We start from the raw sequence: 20725 nt of genomic DNA, 5'->3' as shown, positions 1-20725 counted from the left end.
CGTATCTGAGAGGCACCAGTTACTCCAGTCTTATTTACGCAGCGGCCAATTGTTTCCATGTAGTATTGAAGTTGTTGGTGTCGTGAATTAATTTGAGGAGCAGTTATATAACAACGCCATTCAGGGAGCTGGACAGTCAAAAGGGTTCACAAAGCAAAGCACTGCAGAAGTGTCTAAAGTTGCATGCAAAGTAACAACATACACTAAAGGCCTTGTTGTTGTAATGGGAGAAAATGATGACGGATGCACGTTTGGAAAGATCTCACTGATTCTGGTAACAGAATCACAGGTTCATTTAATTGTTGGGGTGTATCAGTCTGTGTCACTGGTCGATCTCTGGGTTTTATTTTATACCAGATTCTCTGATTAATTGTGTGTGTGTTAATACAGATAGACGGAGTAATTATTACCCACTGCCGGTTTATAAAGTGTCAGGTTTCTCTGTTTCCCTGCATCACTCAGTGTGTTCTCCTTCAACCAGTGTAGGCATGGAGGGTCTTCAAGATGCAATTAAACACCAATTGCCCAAGTTGGAGACCGAGATGGTCAGATCTTTGTCGGAGCATCTGAGGGCAAATGTTGGAGTGGAGAATATTAACGACCTTGAATATGTTCAGCCGGGGGACATAAAATACCATTTGACGCCAATATAGCGCCGGGAATTGCTTCAGTCCTTCAACCAAAGAGGTGAGATCTTCATTGATAAATGTACAGTATGTTATGTATTTATGTCATTGTTAAGAAAAAAGGTGCTATCTAGAACCTAAAATGGTTATTTGGCTGTCCCCATAAGAGAACTCTTTGAAGATCCCTTTTTGATTCCATGTACATGTAGAACCCTTTTGGTTCCAGATAGAACTCTTATGGGTTCCATGTAGAACCCTTTTGGTTCCAGATAGAACTCTTCTGGGTTCCAGGTAGAACCCTTTCCACAGAGGGTTCTACATGGAACCCAAAAGGTTTTTACCTGGAACCAAAAATGGTTCTCCTATGGGGACAGCCATCAAAATAAATTGTTTATTGTATGAGGGAGCGAGGCATATGCAATAAAAGGGACGGAAATTACAAAAATACATAAAAGTACAAATGTTTCTGTAAATTGTTTGTCCTCTTGTGCTGGTATGGAGTGCAGCGCATAGCCTAACAGATTTTTTTCTTTGTATTTTTTAAAGAAAATGAAGAATGGACAGGATCTGTAACAATGGATAGGACACTTGTCCTCCTCCATGGACACTTGTCCTCCTCCATCAGTGACCTTCCAGGAACAATGGCCTTTCCTTTTCACCAAGTTATGGCTCTGCGACCACTTCAATACTCGCGATTGACAGTCACCTGACTCAAGCTCTCCTGAACAAGGGTAACAGAATTGTGAACTTTTTTAAATGCCAAAAGACCAAGTTGAGGAGAGAGATCCAGTGCCTGCTAAATTAAATCGACGGTTATTTAAAAGGCAATGACGATCAAAGAGCAACTGCTGCCATTATTTTGTTGATGACCCACTTCAAAGAGAAGGACAACTCTCTGTTCCCCTTGGCAGATGTAAGGAATAGTGTTTTTATACTTATAAAGTTGATATGATTAATGGTGTTTATAGTGTACTATTACACATGATTTTAATATTTTTTATATGTATGTTTTGTGATTTTTAGGTCACTGCAACTTGGGTTGATGTCGAGGCATAAATTCCTTTGCCAGACAAACCAAGGCTGATCATGCTTGGTAAAACATTTATTTGATTTAAGGTGGAACAGAAATATATAGTATTGTGGTACCTATCTAGAGATGTCTAGTAAGTATACATTATCACCTTTATTTGTGTGTATTTCAGGAGAATACTCTATTGGGTTCCTCAAAATGGATGATGTCGATCGAGGGGAGAGTGGTCTGTGTTTTGCTGCTGCCCTCTCTGTGCTCTTCAGCACTTTCTATCAGGATTGGTGGGTCCCCTGCGGGACGGTTGAGCTAACGTAGGCTAATGCGATTAGCATTAGATTGTAAGTAACAAGAACATTTCCCAGGACATAGACTTATCTGATATTGGCAGAAAGTTTAAATTCTTGTTCATCTAACTTCACTGTCCAATGTACAGTAGCTATTACAGTGAAATAATACCATGTTATTGTTTGAGGAGAGTGCATAGTTTTGAACATGAAAAGTTAATAATAAACAAATTAGGCACATTTGGGCAGTCTTGATACAAAATTTGACCAGAAGTGCAATGGTTCATTGGATCAGACTAAAACTTTGCACATACACTGCTGCCATCTACTGGCCAATATCTAAATTGCCCCTTGGCTGGAATAATACATTATGGCCTTTCTCTTGCATTTCAAAGATGATGTTACAAAAAACCTGCAGTTCCGTGTCGTAATCAACTTCAGTGGGCAAATGCTCAACTTCAATAACCACTCGGCATGCTGGAGAAGTGTACCCTTCACGGAGGAATACCATTTTCAACTGTGCCGGGCAGATGGCAGACAATGTGTATGGCATCATGTGGGTGAGCGGTTTGCTGATGTCAATGTTGTGGGCTCCCTTATTAGCTCTGACTTTGCAAATAAATACTTTATTGAGGAAAAGTGTACTTACTATGACTGTGATATGTGGTTGTCCCACCTAGCTATCTTAAGATGAATGCACTAACTGTAGGTCACTCTGGGAAAGAGCATCTGCTAAGTTACTCAAATGTAAAACCTTGTCAACAGAATGCCCCATGGTGGCAGTGGGGATATGGTATTGTCAGGCATAAGCAATAGACCCACGAACATAACTGCATTTTATCAATGGCAATTTGGATGCACAGAGACACCGTGACGAGATCCTGAGGCCCATTATCGTGCCACTCATCCGCCACCATCACCTCATGTTTCAGCATGATAATGCACGGCCCCACATCACAAGGCTCTGTACACAATTCTTGGAAGCTGAAAATGTCCCAGTTCTTCCATGGCCTGCATGCTCACCAGACATGTCACCTATTGAGCATGTTTGGGATGCTCTGGATCGACATGTAAGACATCGTGTTCCAGTTCCAGCCAATATCCAGCTTCTTCGCACAGCCATTGAAGAGGAGTAGGACAACATTCCACAGGCCTCAATCAACAGTCTGATCAACTGGAGATGTGTTGCGCTGCATGAGGCAAATGGTGGTCACACCAGATACTGACTGGTTTACTGATCCATGCCTCTCCCTTTTTTTAAGGTGTCTCTGACCAACAGATCCATATCTTTATTCCCAGTCATGTGAAAACCATAGGTTAGGGCCTAGTGATTTTATTTCAGCTGACTGATTTACTTATATGAGCTGTAACAATAGGCAAAAATAAAATTCTGCCCCACAAAAGTTTCTAGTTTTTGGTCACAAAAGACTGTTAAATCACCAGGAATTCAGCAAAAAAAAAAATTTTAATTTAGGAAATCTGTTCCCAAGTATCCCAAGACATATGTGATGGTGTCTCAGTATAATCAAGGCGTGAAATGATTGTTATTTTCAAGAACAATCTTTTTTTGGGCTTAGCTGTGGTCAATTTGTAGCGTACAAAATATTATAATTATTTTCCGGACCCCAAATTAATCTAGTTGCCTGTCCCTGTATTACAGAGGCGTGTTGCCGTAGCAATGGGGCAAGAGCTGATTTATAGCTGCTGTTGTTGTGGTAATTAAACCCCCTGCTGACTGATTGTGTTCTCTGAGACGCTACACAGTGTGGGGTGGAAGCTAACACACATCTGCTATCACTCTACACAGTGTGGGTTGGACTGTTTTCATGTAGACCTTTTCATAGAGAAAACGGCACAGTGTAGGAAAGGGTAGGGGGCTGGCGCATGTAAACCTCTTTCTCTTTTCTGCTTTTAATTTAATCTCCTCTACAGTTATTAAGGCAGTGTGAGTTGAGTAAGCATATTATATTCCACACAACAAGACAGTATGGGGTTGAGGTAGACATGTAGACAGGATGGGGTTGAGGTAGACATGTAGACAGTATGGGGTTGAGATAGACGTGTGGACAGGATGGGGTTAAGGTAGACGTGTAGACAGTATGGGGTTGAGGTAGACATTTAGACAGTATGGGGTTGAGGTAGACATGTAGACAGCATGGGGTTGAGGTAGACATGTAGACAGCATGGGGTTGAGGTATACATGTAGACAGTATGGGGTTGAGGTAGACATGTAGACAGTATGGGGTTGAGGTAGACATGTAGACAGGATGGGGTTGAGATAGACATTTAGACAGTATGGGGTTGAGGTAGATGTGTAGACAGTATGGGGTTGAGGTAGACATTTAGACAGTATGGGGTTGAGGTAGGCAGAATGTGGTTGAGCTAGACATGTAGACAGTATGGGGTTGAGGTAGGCAGAATGGGGTTGAGGTAGACATGTAGGCAGAATGGGGTTGAGGTAGACATGTAGGCAGAATGGAGTTGAGGTAGATGTGTAGACAGTATGCGGTAGAGGTAGATGTGTAGACAGTATGCGGTAGAGGTAGATGTGTATACAGTATGAGGTTGAGGTAGACAGTATGGGGTTGAGGAAGACATGTAGACAGTATGGGGTTGAGGTAGACATGTGTAGACAGTATGAGGATGAGGAAGATGTGTAGGCAGTATGGGGTTGAGGATGACAGTATGGGGTTGAGGTAGACATGTAGACCGTATAGGGTTGAGGTAGACATGTAGACCGTATGGGTTTGAGGTAGACATGTAGACAGTATGGAGATGAGGTAGACATGTAGGCAGTATGGTGTTGAGGTATACATGTAGAGGAATGGGGTTGAGGTAGACGTGTAGACAGTATGGGATTGAGGTAGACGTGTAGACAGTATGGGGTTGAGGTAGACGTGTAGACAGGATGGGGTTGAGGTAGACATTTAGACAGTATGGGGTTGAGGTAGACATGTAGACAGTATGGGGTTGAGGTAGACATGTAGACAGTATAGGGTTGAGGTAGATGTGTAGACAGGATGGGGTTGAGGTAGACATGTAGACAGGATGGGGTTGAGATATACGTGTAGACAGTATGGGATTGAGGTAGACGTGTAGACAGTATGAGGTTGAGGTAGATGTGTAGACAGGATGGGGTTGAGGTAGACATGTAGACAGGATGAGGTTGAGGTATACAGTATGCGGTTGAGTTAGACATGTAGACAGTATGGGGTTGAGGTAGGCAGAATGGGGTTGAGGTAGACATGTGTAGACAGTATGAGGTTGAGGGAGATGTAACTCCCTAGCTCTGTATTTTGTTCTCCTGCACTTGTCCCTCCCTAGGACCTATTTTTTTCTCCATTTCTCTTCCAAGGACTCACTTTACCATTTGGCCATCAGATTTGCCACCAATGCTCCCTATAGGACACATCACTGTACACCTTATGGTTGATGCTTATTTATAAAACCCTCTCAGGCCTCACTCCCCCCTATCTGAGATATCTACTGCAGCCATCATCCTCCACATACAACATCCATTCTGCCAGTCACATTCTGTTAAAGGTCCCCAAAGCTCACACATCCCTGGGTCGCTCGTCTTTTCAGTTCTCTGCAGCTAGCGACTGAAACGAGCTGCAACAAACACTCAAACTGGACAGTTTTATCTCAATCTCTTCATTCAAAGACTCAAATCATGGACACTCTTACTGACAGTTGTGTCTGCTACACGTGATGTATTGTTGTCTCTACCTTCTTGCCATTTGTGCTGTTGTCTGTGCCCAATAATGTTTGTACCATGTTTTGTGCTTCTATCATGTTGTGCTGCCACCATGTTGTGTTGCCACCATGTTGTTGTCCCGTTGTGTTGTTACCATGCTGTGTTAGGTCTCTCTTGTCGTGATGTGTGTTTTGTCCAATATTTGCATTTTTAATCCCAGCCCCCATCCCGAGGCCTTTTGCATTCTGGTAGGTTGTCATTGTAAATAAGAATTTGTTCTGACTTGCCTAGTTAAATGTTAAATAAAATGAAATGAACGTTTCTCCAGTGGTGTAAAATACTTAAGTAAAATGACTTTAAAGTACTAAAGTACTTTTGGGGGGTATCTGTACTTCACTTTACACCTTTCTCTCCCTAGGACCCACTTTTCTCTCTAGGACCCACTGTTCTCTCCCTAGGACCCACTGTTCTCTCCCTAGGACCCACTTTTCTCTCTAGGACCCACTTTTCTCCCTAGGACCCACTGTTCTCTCCCTAGGACCCACTGTTCTCTCCCTAGGACCCACTTTTCTCTCTAGGACCCACTGTTCACTCCCTAGGACCCACTGTTCTCTCTCTAGGACCCACTTTTCTCTCTAGGACCCACTTTTCTCCCTAGGACCCACTGTTCTCTCTCTAGTTCCCACTGTTCTCTCCCTAGGACCCACTTTTCTCCCTAGGACCCACTGTTCTCTCCCTAGGACCCACTTTTCTCTCCATAGGACCCACTTTTCTCCCCCTCGGACCCACTTTTGCAGTTTGCAGAGACATTACTGATGGTTCAACTCCGCACTTATCTTCCTTCTCATTCTTCTCTCTCTCTAGTTTTACTCTCTCCCCCAACCTTGTTGTCTTTCTCTATGCCCTTTGCTCCCAGAATTCATTCAGGTATTGTACCAAGTCTGCATAGAATGTTGAAATATCTTTCCAGACTCATCAAATAGGCCTACTCGAGATCTCTCCCTCCATTATCTTAACTCAGCTAGGAAACAGCCACATAGATTCGCAGATATATATTTCAGCCTGAATATAGTTATGGAGAATAAAGTATAGTTCACCCACGCATGCATGGATGCACGCAATATACACACACACACACACACACACACACACACACACATTTATTGTTCAGGGATTCCTTCCATCCAAAGGAATTTTCTTCTGACTTTTTATACTGTTTTATAATGAGTTACTTCCATCACCATCACGGGGAATAGTCTAAACGTCTGGAGGGGCTGAGGGGTAGACAGTGCAGACCGATTGATGGAGTTCTTAATGTCTAGCAGGTGCTTCTTCCCCATTACCACCACACAAACAGCTGTGGAAGACATGAAAACAGCCTTATCATCTGAATTACTCTGCTTCCTGAAGAGGATGGCAACTCTTTTTTTCACATGCTTTTTTTTTTGTGAGTCATCACGCATACATTATGAACAATTATCACCTGGCTTAATGTCTATGCCTTTGTTATGTCTTCATGCCTTTATGTCTTCATGTCTTCCTTCATGTCTTTATGTCTTTATACCTTCATGTCTTCATGTCATTATGTCTTTATACCTTCATGTCTTTATACATTTATGTCTTTATGTCTTTATACCTTCATGTCTTTATATCTTCATGTCTTTATACCTTCATGTCTTTATACCTTCATGTCTTTATACCTTCATGTCTTTGTCTTTATGTCTTTATACCTTCATGTCTTAATACCTTCATGTCTTCATGTCTTCATGTCTTCATGTCTTTATGTCTTTATGTCTTCATGTCTTCATACCTTCATGTCTTTATGTCTCAATGTCTTCATACCTTCATGTCTTTATACCTTCATGTCTTTATGTCTCAATGTCTTCATACCTTCATGTCTTTATACCTTCATGTCTTTATCTTTAGTCTTTTTTTTCCAATGTCTTCATACCTTCATGTCTTTATGTCTCAATGTCTTCATACCTTCATGTCTTTATACCTTCATGTCTTTATGTCTTTATGTCTTTGTCTCAATGTCTTCATGTCTTCATACCTTCATGTCTTTATACCTTCATGTCTTCATACCTTCATGTCTTTATGTCTCAATGTCTTCTTGTCTTTATACCTTCATGTCTTTATGTCTCAATGTCTTCATGTCTTCATGTCTTCATGTCTTCTTGTCTTTATACCTTCATGTCTTTATGTCTTTATGTCTCAATGTCTTCTTGTCTTTACACCTTCATGTCTTTATGTCTTCATGTCTTTATGTCTTTATACCTTCATGTCTTTACGTCTTCATGTCTTCATGTCTTCATGTCTTCATGTATTTATGTCTTTATGTCTTTATGTCTTCATACCTTCATGTCTTTATGTCTTTATGTCTTCATGTCTTTATGTCTTCATACCTTCATGTCTTTATACCTTCATGTCTTCATACCTTCATGTCTTTATGTCTCAATGTCTTCTTGTCTTTATACCTTCATGTCTTTATGTCTTCATGTCTTTATGTCTTTATGTCTCAATGTCTTCATGTCTTCATACCTTCATGTCTTCATACCTTCATGTCTTTATACCTTCATGTCTTCATACCTTCATGTCTTTATGTCTCAATGTCTTTATGCCTTTATGTCTTTATGCCTTTATACATTCATGTCTTTACGTCTTCATACCTTTATACCTTCATGTCTTTATACCTTCAAGACTTTATTTCTTTTTACCTTCATGTCTTCATGTCTTTTTACCTTAATGTCTTTGTCTTTACGTCTTCATTTCTTCATGTCTTCATGTCTTTATACCTTCATGTCTTTATGTCTTTATACCTTCATGTCTTCATGTCATTATGTCTTTATACCTTCATGTCTTTATACCGTCATGTCTTTATACCTTCATGTCTTTATGTCTTTATACCTTCATGTCTTTGTCTTTATGTCTTTATACCTTCATGTCTTAATACCTTCATGTCTTCATGTCTTCATGTCTTTATGTCTTTATGTCTTCATGTCTTCATACCTTCATGTCTTTATGTCTCAATGTCTTCATACCTTCATGTCTTTATACCTTCATGTCTTTATGTCTTCATGTCTTCATACCTTCATGTCTTTATACCTTCATGTCTTCATACCTTCATGTCTTTATGTCTCAATGTCTTCTTGTCTTTATACCTTCATGTCTTTATGTCTTCATGTCTTTATGTCTTTATACCTTCATGTCTTTACGTCTTCATGTCTTTATGTCTTCATACCTTCATGTCTTTATGTCTTCATACCTTCATGTCTTTATAACTTCATGTCTTCATGTATTTATGTCTTTATGTCTTCATACCTTCATGTCTTTATACCTTCATGTCTTCATACCTTCATGTCTTTATGTCTCAATGTCTTTATGTCTTCATACCTTCATGTCTTTATACCTTCATGTCTTCATACCTTCATGTCTTTATGTCTCAATGTCTTCATGTCTTCATACCTTCATGTCTTTATACCTTTATGTCTTTATGCCTTTATGTCTTTATGCCTTTATACATTCATGTCTTTACGTCTTCATACCTTTATACCTTCATGTCTTTATACCTTCAAGACTTTATTTCTTTTTACCTTCATGTCTTCATGTCTTTTTACCTTAATGTCTTTGTCTTTATGTTATCATTTCTTCATGTCTTTATGTCTTGATACCTTAATGTCTTTGTCTTTATGTTATAATTTCTTCATGTCTTTATGTCTTGATACCTTCATGTCTTTGTCTTGATACCTTCATGTCTTTGTCTTTATGTCTTCATGTCTTTATACCTTCATGTCTTTGTCTTTATACATTCATGTCTTTGTCTTTATGTCTTCATGTCTTTATACCTTCATGTCTTTACATTATTGATGTAGTACCTCTATGTAGTTGAATGTGATTGCTTTTATTGAATTTGTTTATTTTGGTTTATTGTGTGCTGAGGTATATTGTTTTATACACATATATTAATGTTTTTTTTATTGTTCTGTTTTTTTACGCATACAGGGCTCTCTTTGAAAAATATATTTTTAATCTCAATGTGACTCCCTGTTTAAATAAAGGTTAAATAAAATAAATACAATTAAAATTAAAATATATATATATATGTCTTCAGGCCTTCATGTCTGCATGCCTTTATGTCATTGTCTTTAATGTTTTTATGTCTTTCAGCCATTATGCCTTTATGTCCGACTTTATGCCTTTATGTCTGACTTTATGCCTTTATGTCTTTGACTTTACTTCTGCCTTTAAGCCTTTAAGTCTTTAAGTCTTTTTGTCTATGTGTTTTTGTGTCTTTATGTCTTCATGTATTTGTGTCTTTTTGTTTGTGTCTTTGTGTTTTTGTGTTTTTGTGTCTTTATATCTGCCTTTAGGTCATTAAGTATTTTTGTGTTTTTGTGCCTTTGTCTCCATGTCTTTATGTCTTCATGTAATTATGTATCTATGTCTTCATGTCTTTATGTCTTCATGTCTTTATGCGCTGTACTGCTTTACGTACTACTATGTGTTGTTGTTACAGGGAGGTGTGTGTGTTGTTATGGGGAGGTGTTTGTTGTTATGGGGAGGTGTTTGTGTTGTTATGGGGAGGTGTGTGTGTTGTTATGGGGAGGTGTGTGTGTTGTTATGGGGAGGTGTGTGTGTTGTTACGGGGAGGTGTGTGTGTTGTTACGGGGAGGTGTGTGTGTTGTTACGGGGAGGTGTGTGTGTTGTTACGGGGAGGTGTGTGTGTTGTTACGGGGAGGTGTGTGTTGTTACGGGGAGGTGTGTGTGTTGTTACGGGGAGGTGTTTGTGTTGTTACGGGGAGGTGTTTGTGTTGTTATGGGGAGGTGTTTGTGTTGTTACGGGGAGGTGTGTGTGTTGTTACGGGGAGGTGTGTGTGTTGTTACGGGGAGGTGTGTGTGTTGTTATGGGGAGATGTGTGTTGTTATGGGGAGGTGTTTGTGTTGTTATGGGGAGGTGTGTGTGTTGTTATGGGGAGGTGTGTGTGTTGTTACGGGGAGGTGTGTGTGTTGTTACGGGGAGGTGTGTGTGTTGTTACGGGGAGGTGTTTGTGTTGTTACGGGGAGGTGTTTGTGTTGTTATGGGGAGGTGTGTGTGTTGTTACGGGGAGGTGTGTGTGTTGTTACGGGGAGGTGTGTGTGTTGTTAAGGGGAGGTGTGTGTGTTGTTACGGGGAGGTGTGTGTGTTGTTACGGGGAGGTGTGTGTGTTGTTACGGGGAGGTGTGTGTGTTGTTACGGGGAGGTGTGTGTGTTGTTACGGGGAGGTGTTTGTGTTGTTACGGGGAGGTGTTTGTGTTGTTACGAGGAGGTGTTTGTGTTGTTACGGGGAGGTGTTTGTGTTGTTACGGGGAGGTGTTTGTGTTGTTATGTGGAGGTGTTTGTGTTGTTACGGGGAGGTGTTTGTGTTGTTACGGGGAGGTGTTTGTGTTGTTATGGGGAGGTGTTTGTGTTGTTATGGGGAGGTGTGTGTGTTGTTATGGGGAGGTGTTTGTGTTGTTATGGGGAGGTGTTTGTGTTGTTACGGGGAGGTGTGTGTGTTGTTACGGGGAGGTGTTTGTGTTGTTACGGGGAGGTGTTTGTGTTGTTATGGGGAGGTGTTTGTGTTGTTATGGGGAGGTGTTTGTGTTGTTATGGGGAGGTGTCTGTCGCCTCGTCAGGGCTGAGTCTCTTCGTAGTTGCCCTTTTCTCTCTCTCTCTCTCTCTCTCTCTCTCTCTCTCTCTCTCTCTCTCTCTCTCTCTCTCTCTCTCTCTCTCTCTCTCTCTCTCTCTCTCTCTCTCTCTCTCTCTCTCTCTCTCTCTCTCTCTCTCTCTCTCTCTCTCTCTCTCTCTCTCTCTCTCTCTCTCTCTCTCTCCCTCTCTCCCTCTCTCCCTCTCTCTCTCTTCCCCCCTCTCTCTCTCTCTCTTCCCCCTCTCTCTCTCCCTCTCTCTCTCTTCCCCCCCTCTCTCTCTCTCTCTCTCTCTCCCTCTCTCTCTCTTCCCCCCCTCTCTCTCTCTCTCTCCTTCGCTTCCCCCCCTCTCTCTCTCTCTCCTTCGCTTTTTCCCCCCTCCCATCAATTATAGATGAAACCAGACTCCAGAAAGTGGTCTGAACAGAAACAAGGGGGTACATCTTCCCTCCACATACAAATCCTATTTACAAACATGACATCTTTGGAGTGGTGGAAAGTTGGAGCCTCAGCGGCCAAGGAATTAAAAAGCCTCAAGGTTGGATAATAACAGTTCAAGGTTTAAACCAATCACAGCCCTTGATCTAGATTACACGATGCCACTGTCAATCAAACTGTCGGTTTCCCTGATGATGCGTCTGTTCTTTCGCAGCATTCCCCAACTTGTTTAATCTTTTAAATGTGTCTGAAAACAGCCCTTTAAGCTGCCTGATCTTTCCTTAGTGGCGGACGAGAGAGAGCACTTCAAAATCGTGAAAGCATCAATCTGTCAACTTGTATTTTTCTAAAGTAATTATTCACCATGCAGGATGTCAAGGGATCCAGAACTCATCCTTCAAAGAGGCTGATGTAACAGTGAAAACCGTCTCCATATGAGAGCATCTTAAATGGCACTCAACACACACAAACAAACTCGTCCTCTATGGTGCCACAATAAGGGTTATTTGGCTTGTAACCATAATGGAACTCTTTTTTTTGGTGCTATATGGAACCTTTTTTTGAAGGTTCTATAAAGAACTACATTCATAAGGTTCTATATTAAACCTGTATGGTGCTATTAAGAACCCTTTCCTAAGGTTCTATACAGAACTACATTCATAAGGTTCTATATTAAACCTGTATGGTGCTATTAAGAACCCTTTCCTAAGGTTCTATACAGAACTACATTCATAAGGTTCTATATTAAACCTGTATGGTGCTATTAAGAACCCTTTCCTAAGGTTCTATAAAGAACTACGTTCATAAGGTTCTATATTAAACCTGTATGGTGCTATTAAGAAGCCTTTCCTAAGGTTCTATACAGAACTACATTCATAAGGTTCTATATTAAACCTGTATGGTGCTATTAAGAACCCTTTCCTAAGGTTCTATACAGAACTACATTCATAAGGTTCTATATTAAACCTGTATGGTGCTATTAAGAACCCTTTCCTAAGGTTCTATAAAGAACTACGTTCATAAGGTTCTATATTAAACCTGTATGGTGCTATTAAGAACCCTTTCCTAAGGTTCTATACAGAACTACATTCATAAGGTTCTATATTAAACCTGTATGGTGCTATTAAGAACCCTTTCCTAAGGTTCTATACAGAACTACATTCATAAGGTTCTATATTAAACCTGTATGGTGCTATTAAGAACCCTTTCCTAAGGTTCTATAAAGAACTACATTCATAAGGTTCTATATTTGTAACGTTCGTCATATTGAGTAGACCGAAACGCAGCGGGAATGTGTATACTCATCTTCTTTATTAGAAAGAAAAAACACAAACAAAATACTTATACAAAATAAACGACGAAGACAGTCCTGTAAGGCTAAACGCTATACACGGAACAGGAAACAACTACCCACAAACACAGTGACAAAAACCCCTACTTAAATATGACCTCCAATTAGAAGCAACGAAGAACAGCTGCTCCTAATTGAAGGCCAAACCAAAAACCCTGAACATAGAAATAGACTAAATAGACACAGACATAGAAATATATTAACCTGTTATGGATAGGGGGCAGTATTTTCACGGCCGGATAAAAAACGTACCCGATTTAATCTGTTTATTACTTCTGCCCAGACACTAGAATATGCATATAATTGTTTGATTTGGATAGAAAACACCCAAAAGTTTCTAAAACTGTTTGAATGGTGTCTGTGAGTATAACAGAACTCATACGGCAGGCCAAAACCTGAGAAGATTCATAACAGGAAGTGCCCTCTCTGACCATTTCTGGCCTTCTTTAGCCTCTTTATTGAAAACAGAGGATCTCTGCTGTAACGTGACACTTTCTAAGGCTCCCATAGGCTCTCAGAAGGTGCCAGAACGTTGAATGATGACTCTGCAGTCCCTGGCTGAAAAACAGTAGCGCATTTGGATAGTGGTCGATCTGAGAACAATGAGACGGGCGCACGCATGCACGTGAAGAGTCCATTTTACATTTTCAGTCTCTGAACGAAAACGACGTCTCCCGGTCGGAATATTATCGCTATTTTACGAGAAAAATCGCATAAAAATTGATTTTAAAAAGCGTTTGACATGCTTCGAAGTACGGTAATGGAGACGGCCCACAGTTCCGGACTGTGGGCCGTCTCTGTCGGTTCCGGACTGTGGGCCGTCTCTGTCGGTTCCGGACTGTGGGCCGTCTCTGTCGGTTCCGGACTGTAGGACGTCGCCGGAAGCACTGGACGGGGCACTGTCGACCGGAAGCTCTAAACCCCGAAACACACTAAACAAACACCCCCTGCCACGCCCTGACCAAACTACAATAACAAACAACCCCTTTTACTGGTCAGGACGTGACAATATTAAACCTGTGTGGTGCTATAAAGAACCCTTTCCTAAGGTTCTATAAAGAACTACGTTCATAAGGTTCTATATTAAACCCGTATGGTGCTATAAAGAACCCTTTCCTAAGGTTCTATAAAGAACTACATTCATAAGGTTCTATATTAACCCCATGTGGTGCTATAAAGAACCCTTTCCTAAGGTTCTATAAAGAACTACATTCATAAGGTTCTATATTAAACCTGTATGGTGCTATAAAGAACCCTTTCCTAAGGTTCTATAAAGAACTACATTCATAAGGTTCTATATTAACCCCATGTGGTGCTATAAAGAACCCTTTCCTAAGGTTCTATAAAGAACTACATTCATAAGGTTCTATATTAAACCTGTATGGTGCTATAAAGAACCCTTTCCTAAGGTTCTATAAAGAACTACATTCATAAGGTTCTACATTAAACCCGTGTGGTGCTATAAAGAACCCTTTCCTAAGGTTCTATAAAGAACTACATTCATAAGGTTCTATATTAAACCTGTATGGTGCTATAAAGAACCCTTTCCTAAGGTTCTATACAGAACTACATTCATAAGGTTCTATATTAAACCTGTATGGTGCCATAGTGACTTATAACATATGTGTCACGCCCTGACCTTAGAGAGCCTTTATTATTCTGTATTTTGTTAGGTCAGGGTGTGCCACTTGGGTGGGCATATCTAGGTTACTATTTCTTTGTTGGCCTAGTATGGTTCCCAATCAGAGGCAGCTGTTTTTTGTTGTCTCTGATTGGGGATCATACTTAGGCAGCCCTTTTTCCCACCTGTGATTGTGGGATCTTGTTTTTGTGTAGTGCCTGTGAGCACACCATTACTTTACGTTTCGTTTGCGTCTGTATTTGTTTTGGTGAGTTTCATTCATTAAATCACGTGGAACTCTACGCACGCTGTCGATTTGGTCCATTTCTAACGACGAGCGTAACAATATGACAGCTTAAACACAACAGATTAGATCACCTGGAATGACACTCTCACTCACGGTTGCAGAGTTGTGAACCAACCACGCCTCAAAATATTTAAATGAGCTGCGGCCCTTACAAAAGAGAGGAAAGACATTTTTTCTGAACTGCGAAGAACCAGTGTGCGCCCTGGCCCAGTGCACTGTATTTGAGACTCAGCCTCAGTGTCTCTATGAAGGGTTGATTGGTATATGTGTGGAGGGTGTGATAACTGCCCTCTTATGTTCATCAATACCATCCATCACTTTCCTCCCAATATCCTCTCTGCTACAGACATCAACACCACCCTGTCACAACTTCCGCCGGAGTCGGTCCCTCTCCTTGTTCGAGCGACGTTTCGGCGGTCGACGTCACCGGCCTTCTAGCCATCACCGATCCACTTTTCATTTTCCATTTGTTTTGTCTTTGTTTTTAACACACCTGGTTTAAATTCCCCCATTACATGTTCATTATTTAACCCTCTGGTTTCCGCCATGTTTGTGTGCGTGTTTGTTTTATTGTAAGGCTGTATTCTGACGGCTGGTATATTGTTACTGGGTTTTGTTATTTACGCCCGTTTATTTCGTGGTACCGGTATTTTTCTAGCACCATAGTATTGTGTTTATACTGGTGTTTTTTTTTTATTAAATACCTTGTCCACGCATCTCAGCTCTCCTGCGCCTGACTCCTTTCACCAGTTACCCACAGCCATGACACGCCCATCACTTTCCTCCTAATATCCTCTCTACTACAGATATCAACACCACCCATCACTTTCCTCCCAATATCCTCTCTGCTACAGATATCAATATTATTTCCCTGGAGAAGCAGGCACTTACAGACACTTTGTGTGTGTGTGTGTGTGTGTGTGTGTGTGTGTGTGTGTGTGTGTGTGTGTGTGTGTGTGTGTGTGTGTGTGTGTGTGTGTGTGTGTGTGTGTGTGTGCGTGCGTGCGTGCGTGTGTGTATGCGTGTGTGTGTTCCTGTATATCTCTTTTTCTTTTTTCTTCAGCTCTAGGTGATAGCGCCGGAGGGTAGGGCTGCCATCTTATCGGCTCTCAACCAATCATGCTATTTTGTTTGCTTTTTCACATTGTTTGTAACTTTGTTTTGTACATAATGTTGCTGCTACAGTCTCTTATGACCGAAAAAAGCTTCTGGACATCAGAACTCAAATAGGATGAGGAGTTATTTTTCAATGAGTCGGACGTGAGGGATATACTGCAGACACCCGACCAGGCCCTGATCCCCCTGATTCGCTGGTGAAAGAAACTGAGATTTCGAGGCAAAAGATCTGGGTGTCTTGCGAGGATCAGGCCCTTACCTTCCATTCTGCTAGCTAACGTTCAATCGCTGGAAAATAAATGGGATGAACTGAAAGCACGTATATCCTACCAACGGGACATTAATAGCTGTAATATCTTGCGTTTCACCGAGTCGTGGCTGAACGACGACATTAAGAACATACAGCTGGTGGGTTATACACTATCGGCAGGACAGAACAGCAGCCTCTGGGAAGGGCGGGGGCCTATGCATTTATGTAAACATGTCACGTCCTGGCCAGTATAAGGTTAATTGTTTTGTAGTTTGGTCAGGACGTGGCAGAGGGAATTTGTTTTATGTGGTTCGGGGTGGTGTGTTTGTGTAAAGGGTGTTTGATTTAGTATTTCCGGGTTTTTGGTTGATGGTCTATGTGTTTGTATTCTATGGTTAGTCTGGTGTGTGTGTTTCTATGTTTGGTTAATTGGGGTTGGGACTCTCAGTTGAAGGCAGGTGTTGTCTATCTGCCTTTGATTGAGAGTCCCATATATTAGGGTGTGTTTGTGTGTGTGATTGGTGGGTGATTATTCTGTGTATAGCCTTGTGCCTTACCAGACAGTTTTTTGTCGATTGTTCGTTCTTTGTTATTTTGGTGTTCATTTTGTATTTATTAAAAGAGCAAGATGAGCATACACATACCTGCTGCGTTTTGGTCCTCCATTTCCAACGACAAGCGTGACAAAACTACAGCTGGTGCACGATATCTAAGGAAGTCTCAAAGTTTTGCTCAGCTGAGGTAGAGTATCTCATGATAAGCTGTAGACCACACTATGTACCTAGAGAGTTTTCATCTGTGTTTTTCGTAGCTGTCTACATACCACCATAGAGCAAAGTTGGCTCTAAATCTATAATCGAGCTGTATTCCGCCATAAGCGAACAGGAAAACGCTCATCCAGTGGCAGCGCTCCTAGTGGCCGGGGACTTAAATGCAGGGAAACTTAAATCCGTTTTGCCGAATTTCTATCAGCATGTTAAATATGCAACCAGAGGGAAAAAAACTCTGGACCACCTTTACTCCACACACAGAGACGCATACAAACCTCTCCCTCGCCCTCCATTTGGCAAATCTGACCATAATTCTATCCTACTGACTCCTGTTTACAAGCAAAAATTAAAGCAGAAAGCACCAGAGACTCGGTCTATAAAAAATTGGTCAGATGATGCAGATGCTAAACTACAGGACTGTTTTACTAGCACAGACTGAAATATGTTCCTGGATTTTTCCGATGGCATTGAGGAGTACACCACATTAGTCACTGGCTTTATCAATAAGTGCATCAAGGACGTCATCCCCACAGTGACTGTACGTACATACCCCAACCAGAAGCCATGGATTACAGGCAACATTCGCACCGAGCTAAAGGGCAGAGCTGCCGCTTTCAAGGAGTGGGACTCTAACCCAGAAGCTTATAAGAATTCCCACTATGCCCTCTGACAAACCATCAAACAGGCAAAGCATCAATACAGGACTAAGATCGAATTATACTATACCAGCTCCGACGCTCATTGGATGTGGCAGGGCTTGCAAACCATTACAGACTACAAAGGGAAGTACAGCCGAGAGCTGCCCAGTGACACGAGCCTACCAGACGAGCTAAATCACTTCTAATCTCGCTTCTAGGCAAGTAACACTGAAACATGCATGAGAGCATCAGCTGGTCTGGTTGACAGCGTGAGACCTTTAAATTGGTAAACATTCACAAGGCCGCTGGGCCAGACGGATTACCAGGACATGTACTCAGAGCATGCGCTGACCAACTGGCAAGTGTCTTCACTGACATTTTCAACCTCTCCCTGTCTGAGTCTGCAATACCAACATGTTTCTAGCAGACCAAATTAGTCCCTGTGCCCAAGAACAGTAAGATAACCTGCCTAAATGACAACCGACCCTTAGCACTCACGTCTGTAGCCATGAAATGCTTTGAAAGGCTGGTCATGGCTCACATCAACACCATTATCCCAAAAACATTTGAAATGTATTTGTTATTTTGGAACTTTTGTAAGTGTAATGTTTACTGCACATTTTTACTGTTTATTTCACTTTTGTTTATTATCTATGTCACTTGCTTTGGCAATGTAAACATATGTTTCCCTTGCCAATAAAGCACTTAAATTGAATTGAATTGAATTTAGAGAGAGAGAGGGAAGCCATGAGCAGGCCCAACCCCCACTCTTACTCTGGCCCAAGCCAATGGCATGTACCAGATGCTCAGCAGGCTCTGCTCATGCCAATAAAGCCCCTTAAATTGAAATTGAATTGAGAGGGAGATGCATGGTGTGAAGGGCGTGAAGTGGCAGTTGTCCCTGTCCTGATGGAGATAGATGGAGGAAAAGGAGGAGAGGGGGAGAGAGGCAGACAGATGTAATGAGTGGAGAGCGTTCCTCCACCGCAGTGAGTGGACAGGAGACAGAGAGAGAACAAGGACAATTGAGGGATGAAATAGGAGAGAGACGGAGGGAAGCTTGATGAGCAAAAAGCGTGCCTCCGTTGCAGATAGCGAGTGAGGGAAAGTAAAGGAGAGATAGAGGGAGAGAGTGAGGCAGATAGAGGGAGGTAGAGAGAACAAGGAAAATTGACGGATGAAATAGGAGAGAGAGATGGAGGGAAGCTTAATGAGCAAAAAGCGTGCCTCAGTGGCAGAGAGAGAAGTGAGGGAGAGAGTGACAGACAGAGAAAGACAGACAGAGAGACACAGAAAGAGACAGAGACATAGAGAGACAGAGACAGAGACAGAGACACAGAGTGACAGAGAGAGTGACAGAGAGATTGAAATGGAACATGGCTCAGTCACTGTGACACCAGAAACAGATGAAGACAGATTGATTGAAAGACAGAAAGATCTAAATCAAATCAAGTTACATGCGCCAAATACAACAGGTATAGAGCTTACAGTGAAATGATGAGTACAACAGGTGTAGAACTTACAGTGAAATGCTGAATACAACAGGTATAGTAGACCTTACAGTGAAATGCTTACTTAAAAGCCCTAAACTAACAATGCAGTTTTAAGAAAATACCCCCCCAAAAAGTAAGAGATAAGAAAAACAAATAATTAAGTAGCAGCAGTAAATAACAATAGTAAAAAACAATACATGGGGTGCCGGTTCAGAGTCAATGTGTCAATGTGCGGGGGCACCGGTGTCGAGGTAATTGAGGTAATTATGTTTATTAGGTGTTCAGGAGTCTTAGGGAATAGAACCTGTTTAGATGCCTCTTGGACCTTTACGCTCCGGTACCGCTTGCAGTGTGGTAGCAGAGAGAACAGTCTATGACTTGGGTGGTCAATGACTTCTATTACAGTCTATGACTTCCTCTGACACCACCTTGTATAGGAGGTCCTGGGTGGTGGAGCTTGGCCCCTGTGATGTACTGGGCCGTACACACTACCCTCTGGAGAGGCTTTGCGATCTGATGCCGAGCATCTGCCATACCAGGCAGTGATAAAACCCATCAGGATGCTCTCAGTGGTGCAGCTGTATAACCTTTTGAGGATCTGAGGACCCATGTCAAATTTTTCAGTCTTCTGAGAGGGAACAGGCTTTGTCGTGCCCTCTTCACGACTGTTTTGGTGTGCTTGGAACATGTCAGCCTTCCCTGTGGCTCAGTTGGTAGAGCATGGTGTGTGCAATGCCAGGGTTGTGGGTTCGGTTCCCACAGGGGGCCAGTACAAAAAAAAATGCATGAAATGAAATGTATGCATTCATTACTGTAAGTCGCTCTGGATAAGAGTGTCTCCTAAATGACTAAAATGTAAAAATGTCTGTAGTCAATGAATAGCATTCTCACAGAGGTGTTTTTTTTGTCCAGGTGGGAAAGGGCAGTGTGGAGTGCAATAGAGATTGCATTATATGTGGATCTGTTAGGGCGGTATGCAAATTGGATAGGGGCTAGGGTTTCTGGGATAACAATGTTGATTTGAGCCATGACCAGCCTTTCAAAGCACTTCATCATGGCTACAGATGTGAGCGCCACGGGTCGGTAGTAATTTAGGCAGGTTACCTTAGTGTTCTTGGGCACAGGGACTATGGTGGTCTCCTTAATTAAAACATGTTGGTATTACAGACTCTGAAAGGGAGAGGTTGAAAATGTCAGTGAAGACACTTGCCAGTTAGTCAGCGCATGCTCGCAGAACACGTCTTAATAATCCGTCTGGCCCTCTGGCCTTGTGAATGTTTACCTGTTTAAAGGTCTTACTCACATCGGCCGCGGAGAGCGTGATCACACAGTCTTCTGGAACAGCTGGTGCTCTCATGCATGTTTCAGTGTTATTTGCCTCGAAGTGAGCATAGAAGTAGTTTAGCTCATCTGGTGCGCTCGTGTCACTGAGCAGCTCTC

The sequence above is a fragment of the Salmo salar genome, chromosome ssa14, assembly GCF_905237065.1.
Source record: "Salmo salar chromosome ssa14, Ssal_v3.1, whole genome shotgun sequence".
Classification (NCBI taxonomy): domain Eukaryota; kingdom Metazoa; phylum Chordata; class Actinopteri; order Salmoniformes; family Salmonidae; genus Salmo; species Salmo salar.
Note: the sequence above shows the minus strand (reverse complement) of the source record.